Raw genomic sequence first — 16,316 nt, forward strand, 5'->3', positions numbered from 1 at the left:
CATTACTAAGCTGCCACAAGCTTATGCAGCCAACCTTTACAATCAAAACAGGTACAACAATACTCCTGACTTGTCCACCAACGAATATCATCCCAATTGGAGGAACCATCCCAACCTTCGATATGGAAACCCGTAAACCAGCCAACAACAGAACTCACCTCAAGTGGCTACCCCTGCACCTTCCGGACCATCCTTGGAGGATCTTGTTAAGCAAATGGCCGTGAACAACCTCCAGTTCCAACAAAGAACCGATGCCAGCATTCAGACCTTGAACACACAAATGGGACAGCTTGCTACTCAAATAAATAACATGCAAGCTCAAGGTTCAAACCAACTTCCAGCCCAAACAGTTTTCAATCCGAATGGTCCTAATGCTAATGTGAGCGCAATTTCTTTGAGATCCGGAAAACTTACAGAACCAGCCCCTGAAAAAAATAAAAAAATCATTGAGGTAACTTCTGAACTTTCTCCTTCTGAACCTCACTCAGTTGAACTTTCTTCTCCTTCTTCTATTGTGGTCGAAACTGAAAAAATTAAAGAAAAGGAGTATGTGCCACCAGTCCCTTTTCCACATAGAGTTCTGAAAAATAAAAGAATTGAGGAGGGAGACAAAGAAAGAGAGATATTGGATGTTTTTCGAAAGGTTGCGGTAAACATTCCGCTACTTGATGTTATTAAGAAGATTCCTAAGTATGCAAAGTTTCTGAAAGATTTGTGTACCAACAAGAGGAGGATTAAGGGAAGTGAAAAAGTAAACTTAGGACGAAATATTTCTGCCTTTATTCAGCCCAAACAATCATCCAAACAGATTGTAGGCGAGCAAAATGTTTCAGCCCTCACTACTCAGGTTCTGCCACAAAAGCAGAAGGATCCGGGAACATTTGTTATTCCTTGTACCATCGGGGATAGTAAATTTGAGAATTGCATGCTTGATTTGGGAGCGGGCATTAATGTTATGCCTACTTCTGTTTATAATAACCTTTGTCTTGGTCCTTTGCAGCATACAGGTTTAATCATTCAATTGGCAAACAGGAGCAACGCTCGACCCGCCGGGGTAGTCGAAGATGTTCTTGTTCAAGTTAACGATTTTATTTTTCCTGCAGATTTCTATATTCTAGACATGGAAGGAGAAACCAAGGCAAGCGGAGCTCCCATCATTTTAGGCAGACCGTTCATGAAAACGGCGAAGACAAAAATTGATGTTGACGATGGAACCATGTCCATGGAATTTGGTGACATTGTCGCAAAATTTAACATTTTTGATGCCATGAAACACCCTGTGGAGGAGCATTCCGTTTTTCATATTGAGCTAATTTCTGAATTAGTTGATGACTCTAGTTCTGAACTATTTGCGCTTGATTTTCCATCTCTCTCTGGTTTTGATGATATTTATTCATGTTCTGATTGTACTGACACTAACGTTTGTGTTGTCTATGCTGAGATTGATGCTGCCTTACAGGCTGATACATTTCCGACAGGTGAAGTTGTTACCAATAAACTTGTTTTTGCAGTTAATGCTCTTGCATTCCCGGCTTCCCCAAGCACTCCATCCACCGAGCAGCCCCCGTCCTTAGAGCTAAAAGAGCTCCCTGAGAACCTGAAATATGCTTACTTGGAGAGTAATGAGAAACTCCCTGTTATTATCTCTTCTAACCTTGATTTCGATCAAGAAAATAAGCTTTTGCAGATTTTAAGGAAGCATAAAAAGGCATTTGGTTGGACATTGGCTAACATTCCAAGTCATATCACCTTCACATGTCCATTTGACACTTTTACTTTTAGAAGATTCTTTGATCCTTGAATAAAAGGCGAAGATACTAATAAAAATTTCAAGTTCAATGGACATTACCCAAAGCTATTCCATGACAACCCCACTTTGGAAGAAGAAAATGTAGAATATATCTCTTTGGGAAAGACTGCTTATGTGATCACCTATCCTCCTTGACTACTCGGGTGTGTTCTTTCCTCTCTCTTCTCTCTCTTATTTTATGTTTGTTTCTTTCATTGAGGACAATACATATTTTAAGTGTGGGGGAGGGAATACTTTAGTTTCTTTGTTTTTGTTCTTTGTTTTGTTTTGTTTTTGTTTTCTTTCTAAAAAAAATTGCATCTTCTTGAAAGTTTTAGGCTATAGATTACTTTGAGTCGAGTTTGCGTAGACTTGAGAAAAATTCACAAGATCGGTATTGTTTTAACACCGTAAGTCTCCTGCATATGGAAATTGAGTTGAATTTTTATTATGTTTTAGCCTTAAATTCTCATTCTCTGACAGCTCTTGAGTAGTTTATTTCAGCAGTCAGCACCATCTCACACACACTCTACGCAGGGAAGCCGATGAATATAAGTGAGTGTTCCGAAAAGAAAAAAAAAGAGAAAAAAATAAAGGAATGCACCTTCTAAGTTTGGTGACCCTCACCCGGTCACTTAACCCAACGGTTGTAGAACCTTCAAAAAAAAAGTTTTTGACTTGTTGTTAGTTGGTTCAGCGGTTTCTGGTGCTGAACTTGGTAGGGCGAATTACGGTCCGATCCCCCGCAACTACAAGTGAGTAAGCAAAGGGTTATGCCACTTAAGTACCAGAACCCCGTGCAGAAAAGGATCAGAGTCACTAACCGGTCGCCTTGCTATGAGTGTGTGGAGATAACGGGCTTAATGTGATTGCGCCTGAATGAAAAAGGGCAAAAGAAGGATGAGTAAGTTAGGCTTTAGTATAATAATATGATTCGAGTTGATTTGTGTATTCAGGAGGTTTATGTCTGCATAACTGTGGATTAGTGTTCTTACAATATCCTTAGTGTGCAAGAGTAGTACCTATCAATGCAAACTTAACCGAAGAAGACTTGTAGCCTGGAATGAGTAGCTATTGATGTGTGTGTGCTTTCTTTGTTTTATTTCAATTTTGCTCGGAGTGCAAAAGTTCAAGTCCGGGGGAATTTGATAAGTGCATATTTATGCACAATTCTCCTACTTTTTACTTAGGCATTTCTTTATTTTATTTTGTTCATTTTTATATTTTATTATGTTTTCATATTTTATTTTATTTTTAGTTTAATTTAATTTTCGCACTTATTTTTCAGCTTTAGCAGTCTGCGCGGAAACGATCATAACTGGAGTGCCGGGAATCCGTTTGAGGCGTTCTAAACATCGCCGGAAAGCTAAGAGAGAGAGCTACGACTTTCATGTTGGAGTCGAAGTCAGATTCGGAGCTCAAAATTCCAGAATTTCGTTTCAAGTTACAGCAGCAGAATTTTATTTGTATTTTTGTTGGGTCATTTGTAATGGGCTGGGTCGACCCAGTTGAGTTGTAAAACGGGTCTTTGTTTTCCCCTAGGTCTAGCAGCCGTACACCATTAGGAATTGAAGGGAAAAATCACTATTCATGTACGAATTTGAGAGCTTGCAAAGAATGACTATGGAGAACTAATTTCCCAAGAATCAATTCACTGTAATCGGATGCCACTTTGAGGTTCTTTTATAATTTTCCATTAATCTGTTCCTTTGAATTATATCTATAATCACAATTACTTGCTTAATTTAATTGTTTTTACATGATAGAATTCTTTAATTTGATTGTTGTCTGCTTTTGAATCAATTTCGTGATTAGTGTAGCTTTTGCATTATCGCGTTCGATCATATTGCGTTTGCTTAATTCGCAATAGTTTTAATCCGTTTGCTTTACTCGGAATTCAGGGGCATACTTCGTATAATTGTTATTGCGCTTGTCAGTAGCTTTTGTAATCGAATAGGATCAGACTCGTTAAGGGAATTGGAATTTTATAGGGATCAATGATAAGTCGGAAGATGATATAGTGGGTTGATTCGTTTCAGCTTATTCAAATAATCACTTTTCATAATCACTTATTTTCTGCATTTTTGTAATTGAACACCAAATCAACCCCCCCCCCCATTACGTTTAATTATTACAAACAAGAATCCTTGAGACGATATCCGAGTTTAATTGTCGCTGTATTACGTTTTTACAAAATTACTCGTTTTGATCCGTGCGCGACAGCGGATCAAATTTCTACAGCAGTTCTGTTTTCTACTATTATTTTTCTTCAGCAACATTGTTTTCTTTTACTGCAATTTAGTTACCATTCCATTCAGAGTTTCCGTTTTCCCTTTCCTTTTCCGTTTTTCATTTAGCCAAAGTAGTAGTTTCCTACATTGGGGAACTAATGCAATTTATTCAATTTAGTTTAAGCAATTAATTTGAAAAAGTAGAATCCTACCGACTTGTGGAGGACTGCTCAAGTACTTCAAGATTCGGCAATATTCGATTAATCCAATTTCCAAGTTTTTATTCAATTATTAATGTTATTGCGTTATTATTATTATAATCATATTTGCTTTATTGTTAATTTGTTTATGTTCGTCTGTGTTTGTGTTATTTAACATGTCCTGCTAAACTACCGGTATCGGTATGTAAACAATTTAATTATACGGGATTTGATAATAATCGGTGTAAAACTTCTTTTCTCGTACAATCTTTTTGGATGTGGTTTTTAATTTAAATTTAATTAACTTTGTCACGAGAGTGAGAAGCTATTTAATAAGGTTTTGCCACGAGAGTGGGAAATTAACTAAGGTGAGAACCGACAATCGCGAGAGCGTGAGGGTTGAACTGGATAGTAAAAACTAGACATTGATTTTAAAAATAGCGAAAGCACTATAAAAGCAATTAGAACTTATTTATTTTCAAAAAGTATTTATAACTTCAAATGGGACAGCGAGAGCGTACATTCTGACTTAAAAGTATAGTCCGAGTCAACAATCACGAGAGTGTGAGATAAAACCTTTTAAATGAGTATTTTCTACTAAAAGATATTTGGTAATTAAAATATACACCGATGACTTATCGAATCCTTGACGATTAATACGTTGCATACTGATATCCTTTGATTAATATTTTCTTAAAAACTTAACTTCCTTTAGATTTAATTTTTGTTCAACCAAATCTCTAAAAAATCATCTCCTTAGCTAAACATAGTAACATCGATAGTATTAGTTTGACCATCGGTCCCTGTGGATTCGATATCTTTTAAAACTAAAACGACTAGAATGTGCATTTGCAGTCAAGTACCCAATAGACTATATTCTATATACAGCCACGAGACGTATCAAGCTTTTGACGCCGTTGTCGGGGACATGATTTAGTCAAATAGTGCGATTCTTTCGTTGCGCAGTATAGACTAAGGTAAAAACTAATTTCCTTTCCCTTATTTCCCGATTGTATGCCAAGTACTCGCTCACAAGGCGAAAACTTAGCACCACCAATCGCAGAATTAGAGTGTTTCTTATATTTAAGACGCCGAATACTAGAGTACCAACGAAGGTACAATATTCCCGATATCTTCTTTCCTACTACTAAACCAGTTGAAAAACCAACCATGGCTATAGTGGAACCACAAAATCGTCCTCTTAAGTTCTACGCTACCCCGTCCCAACAAGAACTACACAACATCATTGATGCCCCTGCTATCAATCGAAATGATTTCGAGTTAAAACCCTCATTATTATCAGCTGTCTAACATCATCAATTTGCTGGAAATCCTACGGACGACCCTAATGAACATTTGACCAAGTTTGTGCAGTACGCAGACACTGTGAAGGCGAATGGTGTATCTCAAGATGTGATAAGACTACGCCTTTTTCCTTTCTCTCTAAGAGACAGAGCTTGGACTTGGTTAAAATCCTTGCCATCCAACTCAGTCACTACATGGGAAAAACTGAAGAACGTTTTCTTAGCCCGATATTTTCCGCCAAGCAAAACTGATATGCTGAGAGCTCAAATCAACGGATTTCGACAAAAAGATGTAGAATCTCTCTACGACGTGTGGGAGAGATACAAAGACATGATGAGGATATGTCCACATCACGGTCTCAAAGACTGGGTGATCATTCACACATTTTACAATGGGCTTCTATATAACATAAGACTGACAGTAGACGCTGTCGAGGGCGGTGCACTTATGGACAAGCCATACAACGAAGCCTATCAAATCATTGAAATCATGGCCCAAAACCATTGCCAATAGGGAGGTGAAAGAACTCTAGTAGAAAAGTCCCAAAAAAAAAGTGGAATATACGAAATCAGTAGCCTTGACCATGTCCATGCAAAGGTAGATGCCCTTGTTCAAAAGTTAGACAACTTGACCATACCACCCGCAGCCACCGTGGCTGCCGTGACTCCAAACTATGAGTTATGTGGAACTCCTGGATACACTGCACCAGAATGTCAGATGTTAGCAGGAGTCCCCACTGATCAAGTAAATTACGCACAAGGAAATCCTAATTTGAATACCTACAACCCAGGTTGGAAAAATCATCCTAACTTTTCGTATAAGAACAACAACACCATGTATGCACCTGGCCAAGCACCCGCTGTTCCGCCTGGATATCAAAAGCCAGCTAATAATGCTCCTAACATGCCTAGGAAGTCCAACGTTGAACTAATAATGGAAAGATTCATAGCTACCCAAGCTCAAACAAACAAAGACTTCTTGAACCAAAACATACATACTAGCGAGCAACTTAAACAATTAGCGAGCAAAGTAGACGCCTTAGCCACCTACAACAAAATGCTTGAAACACAGATTTCACAAGTGGCTTAACAATAAGAATCTACTGCTGCTCCCGCTGGCACATTTCCTGGACAGTCACAACCTAATCCAAAAGGACATGCAAATGTCATTTTATTGAGAAGTGGAAAAGAACTAGACGGACCCGTAGATCCAAGACTCCAAAATCCTGCCATGTACCAAAAACCTGACAAAACAACAACTGAGAAGGTAAGTGAACCAAAGGAGAAGGAAGATAACAACCAAGAGGCCGAAGAGAAAGAAAAACCTTATGTGCCTCCACCACCTTATAAACCACCCATTCTGTATCCTCAAAGACTCGCAAATTCTAAAACTACAGGGCAATTTAGGAAATTTTTTGATCTTCTGAAGCAACTGAATATTACAATTCCCTTTACAGAAGCCATCACACAAATTCCCTCATATGCCAAGTTTCTTAAAGAGATCCTATCCAATAAGAAAAAGATCGAGGATAACGAAACAGTTACACTTACTGCTGAGTGTAGCGCAATTATCCAAAATAACATGCCTCCCAAACTAAAAGACCCGGGTAGTTTCTCCATACCCTGTGTCATTGGAAAGTTCGTCATAGACAAAGCTCTATGCGACTTAGGAGCCATCATTAGTGTAATTCCTTTAACCATTTGTAAAATGCTCAACATGGGAGAACTAAGACCAACCAAGATGTTTGTTCAACTAGCTGACCGCTTAATTAAATATCCTGTTGGTATACTAGAGAATGTCCCAGTACGTGTAGGACAATTCTACATTCCTATAGACTTCATAATCATGGACATCAAAGAAGATGTCAGTACACCTATTATATTAGGAAGGCCATTCTTAGCTACCGCCGAAGCCATAATAGACATGAAAAGAGGTAAGCTAACATTCAAAGTTGGAGAAGAAATAGTTGAATTCATCTTGACACAATTCTTACAAGCGCCAGCTATAGACGATACCTGTTATCTACTTGATGTCATAGACGAGTGCGTAAGAGAGATGGAGATGCAAGAAACCACATATTTTGATATAATGAAAATCCAAATCCCTCCAATCTTTGTAGATGATAATTGGCGTGAACCATACCAAAATGACAGTCTAAGCGAATGCTTAGAACTTACACCCAACCACATGCCATGCCCGAAGAAACCATACTTAGAATTAAAAACACTACCAAAGAACCTAAGATACGAATTCCTAGACACTGAACTCAAAACACCAGTAATAGTCAACCCAAAATTTGATGGAAATAATTAAAAATAAGCTAGTGATAAAAAAAAAGTAGAATTTGGTGGAAATTTGAGTTATTAGAATTAATAATTAGAATAAAATAAATTAGAGTTAGTAAAGGGAGTAAGGGAAATATAGAAAATGTGAGAGTTAAATTGATGCTAGTAAGATTGTGAAAAATTATCGAACAAAATGAAACCTATTATTTTCTCCGATCGTTTTCGCCATAACTTTAGTTCTGTAAATCCAAATGAGGTATGGTTTGAAACATTCGAAAGCTAACACTTATGGCTATCCCATAGTGGTTTATTAAGAGGTTAGGTGGGTACTAGAATATGTGAAATTTAATTATTTTACTTATTGTATAATGATTGACGTTAAAGAACGAACGATTAATCGTTGTGAATGAATGCATTAATGATGAAGTGATGATAATTTGAATTAATATGATTGAGTGCTATGTGGATGTTTATTAGATGTGTGAATATATGTTGTGAAGTGCAAGTATAATTATCTGAAGTGTTGTAAATACTTACGGATGATTGTTGAGATGCATAATTCAGAGTGAGAATAATTGTTCATGCGTTTATATGCATGATTATTTACAGTCAAATACGGGGATGTAAGCATTATTGTATTGTTGTCGTTGCATTATTGTATGACATACGTAATATGTTATCGTGGAAGATGTGAGTCACAAGTTCAAGGCTTGAGAGTAATGACTTGTTCAGAGCTAATATGAGAGGGTGTAGTCACATGGTGTGTGATATGTCGATGGTGTGTGAATTTCCTGATGTTTTCTCTGAAGATATTTGTGACTTGCCTTCTGAACATGAAGTTGAGGTCGCCATATATGTAGTATTTGGTACTAGACCTGTGTCAATGGCTCCATAGAGGATGAAGGTTTGCATCAGAGTTGGATGAGCTTAAGAAACAGTTAAGGATCGGCTTGAGAAGAAGTTTGGATCGAGTGTTCACCGTGGAGAGCATCGGTGTTGTTAGTCAAGAAGAAAGATGGTAGCATGAGTTTGTGTGTTGATTAATTAATCCAGTTTGTTTTATATATAGATTTAATTAGTGTAATATATAGTTTTAATTAATTTAATATATATATATATATATATATATATATAATTCAATTGGTATAAAATTATATAATACTATTTGGATATTGTATTGACGTGAGAAACAAAAGTGAAGAAAAGAAAAACCGACTAACTAATACACAGCAAGAACGACACCATGGACGTGCACAAAGAAAAAAAATTGAACAAAAAAGCCGGAAATGCGTTATAGACGTGGAGAAGTAAAAACCAATTGAAAAAAAAAATGACACCGCGCGTATCCCAACATTTAGGAACTAAACATGCCATAGGAAATCCGTTTGTAAATTGAGAAATGTTATTTTTACATCAATACTTACACCACGCATTGTTCATCAACGGTTCATTATATATAAATACGGTACTTAAGCATAAGTTGTTTTCCAGTTTCCATAACAAATAAATAGACAAAAATCATCACCAGTAGACATTGTTCGAAGGTTCAAACATGAGATCATGTTCCGCATTGTTGGAGGGATCTGATCCGAGGTTTTCTTCGCTATCTTGATGCATTAAACTCGAATTAGGGATAATTTTGGCAGCCTCCAAAAGTTTCTCTCTTTTGTCTTGTTTTTACAAGAGTGTCTACTGAGTGCTTTGAATTATTCTATCAGTTCAATAAGAATCATTGCAAACCTCCATCGATGTCGATATAGAAGCTGTAACAGCAGATTCTACCGATATCATCACTCCACTCTTGAAAGAAAGACAAGTTGTTAAGGTCACTGAATTTTCCAAATTCTGCACAGTAATGTATCACCTCCTCACTGTAGCACCTCAAATTTGCACCTATCATTGTACATACATTCTCATATTAGGTCATAGCATAACATGGTCCACTGCATAGCATTGCATTATCCCTTTTGCCCAAGTGCAAGATCATCAGGAGAATTAGGTCAAACTAATCAGGAGATCAGTCAACCAAGCAAGCAAGCACAATTTCCAAGGAGCCAAGGCCCTAGGGTTGGTCCAACATGTTCACATGACTTGGGGATCCATTTGAAGTGTTTAGGTCAAAGATTGGATGTTCAGAGGTCATCAGTCAATGCACAGTCAGTCAGAAACACTAAAAAGTCAAACTTGGTCAACTGTGATTGATTTTATGGTTTTGATGGATGGATTTGGTTTGAGAGAGCTTATTCATGTCCAAATAGGCCTCATATATCATGGCAAACATCATCATTGAAGAATTTGAAGCCAAATCAGAAATTTCCAAAAATAGAAACTGGACCTGTAATTTTAATTGCCAAAAATGGAAACTTCTTGATCCCAAACTTACATCATGATACAAGCTTCAAATGAATTTTTGCCCAACATGAAAGTTGAAGATCTTGTTCTCCCATTTCCAAAAAGTCCAAGAACTCTCAATTCCCATGTATGGTTTGCAAGATATGATCAATTCATTTTCAAAAATTTTTGAACTTCAAAAGGCCATATCTCTCAAACCATTTGGCCAAATTTGGTGGGGTTTTTTCAACAAGTCACATTTGACCTCCTCTTTCCAAAAATGTAACCCTCATGCACCAAAACCTCATGGATCAAAATGGCATTTTTTCACTTACATGAATTATTTTTAAGTGAAGTGAAATTGTGAACTTTTGATTTAAACATTTTTAATCATTTTGGCCAATTGGGAATGTTCTGAAATGTCATTTGAAACATGTTGGAAGGCCCATTTTCGTGCTCTTGCCATTACACCTCACCATGTGAACCAAAATGGCCATTTAGCAAAATGCTTCATTAAGCTAAATTGGGTTTAGCATACATTAAGTGAACCTAAAACAGAGGATATAAAGATCATTTTCTGCCAGAAGAGAACCCTAGCAGCCTCTGAATTAGACAGAATTCTCTCACTCTCTCAATTTTGACATTTTGCATTTTGAACTTTTCTTTGGGAAATTGCAAAACCCTCGAGCCTGGCCTTGCTTGCTTCATCATTTCTCTTCATTGTGAGCTCATTTCAACCATCACACATCAACTGGAAAGCCATTTGCTCGACTGTTTTCTTCAAGCTCCTTTAATGGAAGAAGTTGTTTGCATCCATTCCCAGCTTCTTTGAGCCAAACCCTTTGCATCATTCATCATTTGAAGGACTTTGGAGCAACTGTTTCAGCAAGGCATCATCAAAACACGACTGTTTCATTCATTTCTTCAAAATCAAGTAAGAACTCGAATCTCTAATTTCTCAAAATCATGATATGCAATGTGTAGATCTCATTACCCTGGTCATTATAAGCTTTGAGTTGATGAAAATGGTTGAGTATTTGTGAAGTTATGTTGTTTTAAAGTTTGATGTTGCATATTGTTTTTGCTCGATTCATGATTTGTAGTGTGTTTTAATGAAAATGGATGGTGGATTTGTAATGTTGATAGCTTGCTGATCATTTTGGTATACTTAATTTCGATTTCTGGGCACAATTTCTTTTGAGTCGATTTGGGGAAGATGAAGATAGCTTGCTGTTCATGAAACCCTAGGAGCTTCATAGCATTACCCAGAATTCACGTTGCATGGCCCTGTAGCATCATACTGACCAATAGAATTATTTCATTTCATGGCCCAAAACGCATCGTTTTGATTAAGTGATCCTGATAATTGCAAAATTGCCATCCAGCGTGCCCTTTGACCTATTAGACCATGTTGTTTTTTCATTTTAATTTCATTTTTGATACACCAACTTGTAAAAATCATAACTCCACCATGCTTGATCCAATTTGAATGGGATTTTTTGCATTGTCTTCATCATGACCTCTAGTATTTTGTCATATTTTTTCCAGATTTTTTTGATGAATGGATTTTATTTGGCATTATGGTTCGTGACATGTATCAATATTTTGCACATTTAACCAAACCCTTTGTGAAATAGTCATGCTTTATCCTTTGACCTTGAAAATTTTTGTGCACAAACTAGACACATCCCTGGTGATTTTGGTATAAGGTTCATAAATTTCTCATTTCTGGTCATTGAGTTGTGATTTTTTGAAGTAGGGTGTGACAATTTGTGTCACACCATTGATGTGCAACTTGTTGATTTTCATAGCCATGCCTATTGACCTCAAAATGGATTGAATTTTTACATGATTGAGCTTGAGTATGTCTAGTTTATATGTTATTTTTTGTGGATTTGTTTATGGCATTTTCCATTTGATTGAGATTTTTGTCCCCTGTTTGATCATATGTTGACTTTGTGTGACACTTGTGCCCATTTGTTTTGTGAAATGCTCATACTTTATTAGATGGACATGAAATTTGGTATGTGATTACTAGACATCTTAAGCTATGCCATGGTTTTAGTCCCATTCATTTATCATATGCCATCCCTGATTTATGAATTTTTCAAGTTGATGCATGTTTGGTTGACTTCTTTGAGCATGTTCAAAATTGCTTTGCCTTTCTGATTTTCATTGACTGCCTTCCACTTGTCCAAATGAGATGAAATTTGACATGCTTACCATGCTATGTGTTATGATTGATCATGATTTATTTGGTGATTTTTGGAAATGTTTGAGATTGCTTTTAATTCAAGTCTTGCTGTTGACTCCTATGAGCTTTTGTTTGCTATACTTTGACCTAAATTGTTCATGAAATGATGATGATGATTGATATGAATGTGAACCCAATTGGTTTTGTTTCTTGATTGTTTGAACATGATTTTGGATGCTTGCCACTTGCTGTTTGAACTTTTTCATTCCTTTTTGACCCTAGGCTTGTCCTAGTGGTCCTGTTACTCACCTTTGAGCTCATGTTTTTCAGGTTGATCAACAAATGACCAATGAGACCAATTCTTTTTGATTGAACTTTCTTGAATATCATTGATTAGCTTGTTTGTTTTGTAGGTGGCTTGGCTCACATGCTTTGAGCCTTGTGCCTTACACATTCACTTGCTTATGATTAACTATTGATGTTTGTTTCCTTTTGCTTTATTTTGAGGTTGCATACTAATGTCTGCTTGACTATTTCAGGTGCTTTTAGTTGCTCAGTTCCTTGTGAACTTTTGCTTTGCTTTGCTTGTATAAGCAATTTGCATTGAGGTATACTTCTAATCTTCATGTAGTCTGGAAGACCTGGCCTGTTACTTGGCCAGGCAACTGTCTGAAGTCCTCCTTAAGAGGCAATGTTTTTGTTTGTTTACAATTTGTCCCTGTACATATTCAAAGACCTCCTAAGTGAAGAGGCAATTGGTAGAACCCAAGGGATAAGCAATCTATCCCCTGCAAGTCTGTGTGTCACTCACATTGCTCACACTACCTGTGTTGATGCATAGTGAGTAAAAGCCCAAGATCTATAGAGTCTAACTTGTGGAAAGAGTTCCCCCTTTCTGAACTCCCACACCTTCTGATATTCAAATGCTCTCCCTGGCCAAGGATAAGAGCAATGAGGCACACCCCTCATCTCCTTTCATCTGCTTCACCTTAGCCTCTCAATGTCAAGGTTAAGAGCACCATCTACCCAGTTCCAGAGGTTTGTTTGTTGAGGTTGATATGACCCCTCGACTAAAACCTAGCCTTGATGTTTGAGCCCCTTGTTGGTGTGTTTATTCTATGCTGTATGTGCTTGTGTGGTGTGATTGTATCCTCTAGGTTTGTTAGACTCCGCGTAGTCTCGTTTGCATGTCAATTAAGGTAGCACGGTTCCTTCGTATAGGACTTCCTTTCTTGCTTGAGCTTTCCTAAAACACAAACAAACATTATCCCCTCTTAAGGATACGTTAGCTCCTTCTACTACAGGTGAGTAAGTCTCCAAAGGTCGAGCATCAGGTAGATTGCGCAGTGACGTTGTCCACTTAAAAAACACAAACCAACGGGAATAGTTTGGCCGAACTACGGCAACTCTGATTCTCATGTCCAGATGAGATACGTAGGCACGAGATGCGATGTCTTGTCGAGTTTGACTAACAGCTAACACTAATTCTTTTCTCTCGCCCTCGTTGCGATTGAGACCTCCCCTTTCTCTTGCCCTAGTTGCAATCGAGACCCTTGCTTCCTGTGCAAGTTAGGTTTGGTGTGGCTTGCTTCCTGTGCAAGTCATGATTAGGATAGGCTTGCTTCCCGTGCAAGTTAGCTAGAAACCTTAACTTAGGGACGATTTTGCATGATAACATCTAGGCTCGAGTCGCAGTCTCCCTAGTTGTGTCTCCCTCTGTTATCTGGTTAGGCTAGCCTTGTGTCCCTGCGTAGGGGAACTACATCGCCTTGATCTTCATACCAGATGAAGTATGTAGGCAGGAGATTGAGCTGATCTCTCCGGGCGCCCTTTTTCTTTTTGTGTGTGTTGTTTGACAGTTGCTAGGCTCGAGTGCCTGACTCCTTAGCAATCTGTCGTCTGTTTGTTTGAGTGTGTGCTTGACAGTTATAGGCTCGAGTCCCCGACTCCCTATTAACTTGTTGTTTGTTGTGTGCTTGGAAGCTGATGTAAGTCCATCGAGTGGCATTCGGGTTCCAGTGTGTGTTTGTTGGTTCGGATGCTGATGTAAGTCCAGTGATTGGCATTCAGGCTCCACGTTTGCCTTTGCCTATGTTTGTTTGTGTGCGTGTTAGTCGAGCTACGAATGCTCTGATTCTCCTTCGTCCAAGGAGATACGTATGCACAGGATGCGATATCCTAGCGAGCATGTGTCGTTTCCCCAGTCCGAACTACTTCGACTCTGATGTCTATGCCTGATAGACTAAGTAGGCCCAGGATGCGACATCCTGCCGAGTCAGTCTTGTTTGTTTTCTTGTGTCTCTTTCAGCCAGTGTGTGTGTGTGTGAGCAGCGTTTTAGCAACCATTTTCCTTCCTATTGTGCGTGGATCCCGTAGAGTACTACGGATGCGTAGGGGTGCTAATACCTTCCTTTCGCATAACCGACTCCCGATCCCATTCTCTTTGGTCGCGAGACCATGTTCTTTCCAGGTTTACTCTGAGCGTTTCCTTTCCCTCTTTTGGGATAAATAACGCACGGTGGCGGCTCTGTTGTTCTTGTTTTCCCGCCGGTTTTTCGCGTGATGCGACACTCACCGTAGCAACTTTCTTCGATAGGATCTTTGGCAACCAAGCATAGTTGAGACCACAAATCATCTATGGGTACATTCTGTAATTGACGGTAACATCTTGCAGGTCCTATATTCAACACCAAACAAAATTAAAATCAAATCTCACATTGTCTGCAAATGAAGTCTCGTCGAAACTGCTATGAACTATAGTCAAAGTCGCGTTGTCTGCCATTGAAATCTCACCGAAACTTCAATGCTACATTTGAAGTCACATTATTGGCCATTTGAAATCTCATTGAAACTGCTATGAACTAAAATTGAAGTCACATTGTCTGCGATTGAAGTCTCATCAAAACTGCAATGCAACTACAATTGAAGTCGCATCATCGGCATTTGAAGTCTAATCGAAACTGCAATGCAACTACAATTGAATTCACATTGTATGCAATTGAAGTCATATTGAAACCCTAATCGAAGTCGCATTGTTTGCAATTGAACTCTCATCGAAACTGCAATGTAACTACAATTGATATCCCATTGTCTGCAATTGATGTCATATCGAAACTGCAATGAACTACCATTGAAGTCGCATTTTCTACAATTGAACTCTCATCGAAGCTGCAATGCAACTACAATTGAAGTCGCATTGGCTGCAATTGAAGTCTCATCGACCTTATATAATCGAATTAGATTTTAGACACACAACTATAATTTGAGCCACGACATAACTCATAATTATTTTTGATGTCATCGAAACTGCAATGCAATTAAATCAAAGTCTCATCGGCCTTGCTAACATCAGCTATTCAAAAGCATGCTAACAACACTACTACAACTGCTAATACAACATCTAATCAAAAGCATTGTAACAAAAAGCATTTACAAAAATCGTTATACCTCATCGTTCAGAGAAACCTCATCAGTAACATTTCCATTTGATAAACTGTGTCAATGAATCTGAACTTGAAAACAATAAAAATGAAAATAAAACACTTATTTTTTATTTTATCCAAAATATATCTCAAACTTTTGTATCGATTTCAATATTTCTTACGGATTTGAGACGGAGCTCATAAAATAAAATAAAATAAATTTAGTATATAACTCATCCTAAACATGTCTAAATGTTTCACAAGAATTTGAGACATATAATAGAAAATATCAAATTTTCAATTTTTTTTTTATTAAACAGTAACACGGTCATTAAAAAAATATAGGGGTGCAAGCAAGGTATAATTTTAGGCCCAATTAATTGAATTTTAGTTTGGTTTTGAAACAATAAGAAAACCCTAAATAACATTTTTCTTAAAAACCCTAAATATATAGTATACTCACTACAAACCCTTTTCATATTTGAAACATTAGCATGGAACATTAGCATAGAGAGTTTCACGATTCAATTCTCTGTCACATTCTTTCTTTTCTTCCAAC

General features: G+C 37.6%; 1 non-coding gene across 1 annotated transcript; it reads right to left on the minus strand.

The window, feature by feature from the left end:
* Window positions 1-5,777: 5,777 nt before the first annotated feature.
* Window positions 5,778-5,884, minus strand: LOC127089085 (small nucleolar RNA R71). Its single transcript, XR_007790863.1, has one exon. It is a non-coding gene; the product is annotated as a small nucleolar RNA R71 (small nucleolar RNA).
* Window positions 5,885-16,316: the final 10,432 nt, after the last annotated feature.

This window comes from Lathyrus oleraceus, chromosome 5 (genome assembly GCF_024323335.1).
Source record: "Lathyrus oleraceus cultivar Zhongwan6 chromosome 5, CAAS_Psat_ZW6_1.0, whole genome shotgun sequence".
Classification (NCBI taxonomy): domain Eukaryota; kingdom Viridiplantae; phylum Streptophyta; class Magnoliopsida; order Fabales; family Fabaceae; genus Lathyrus; species Lathyrus oleraceus.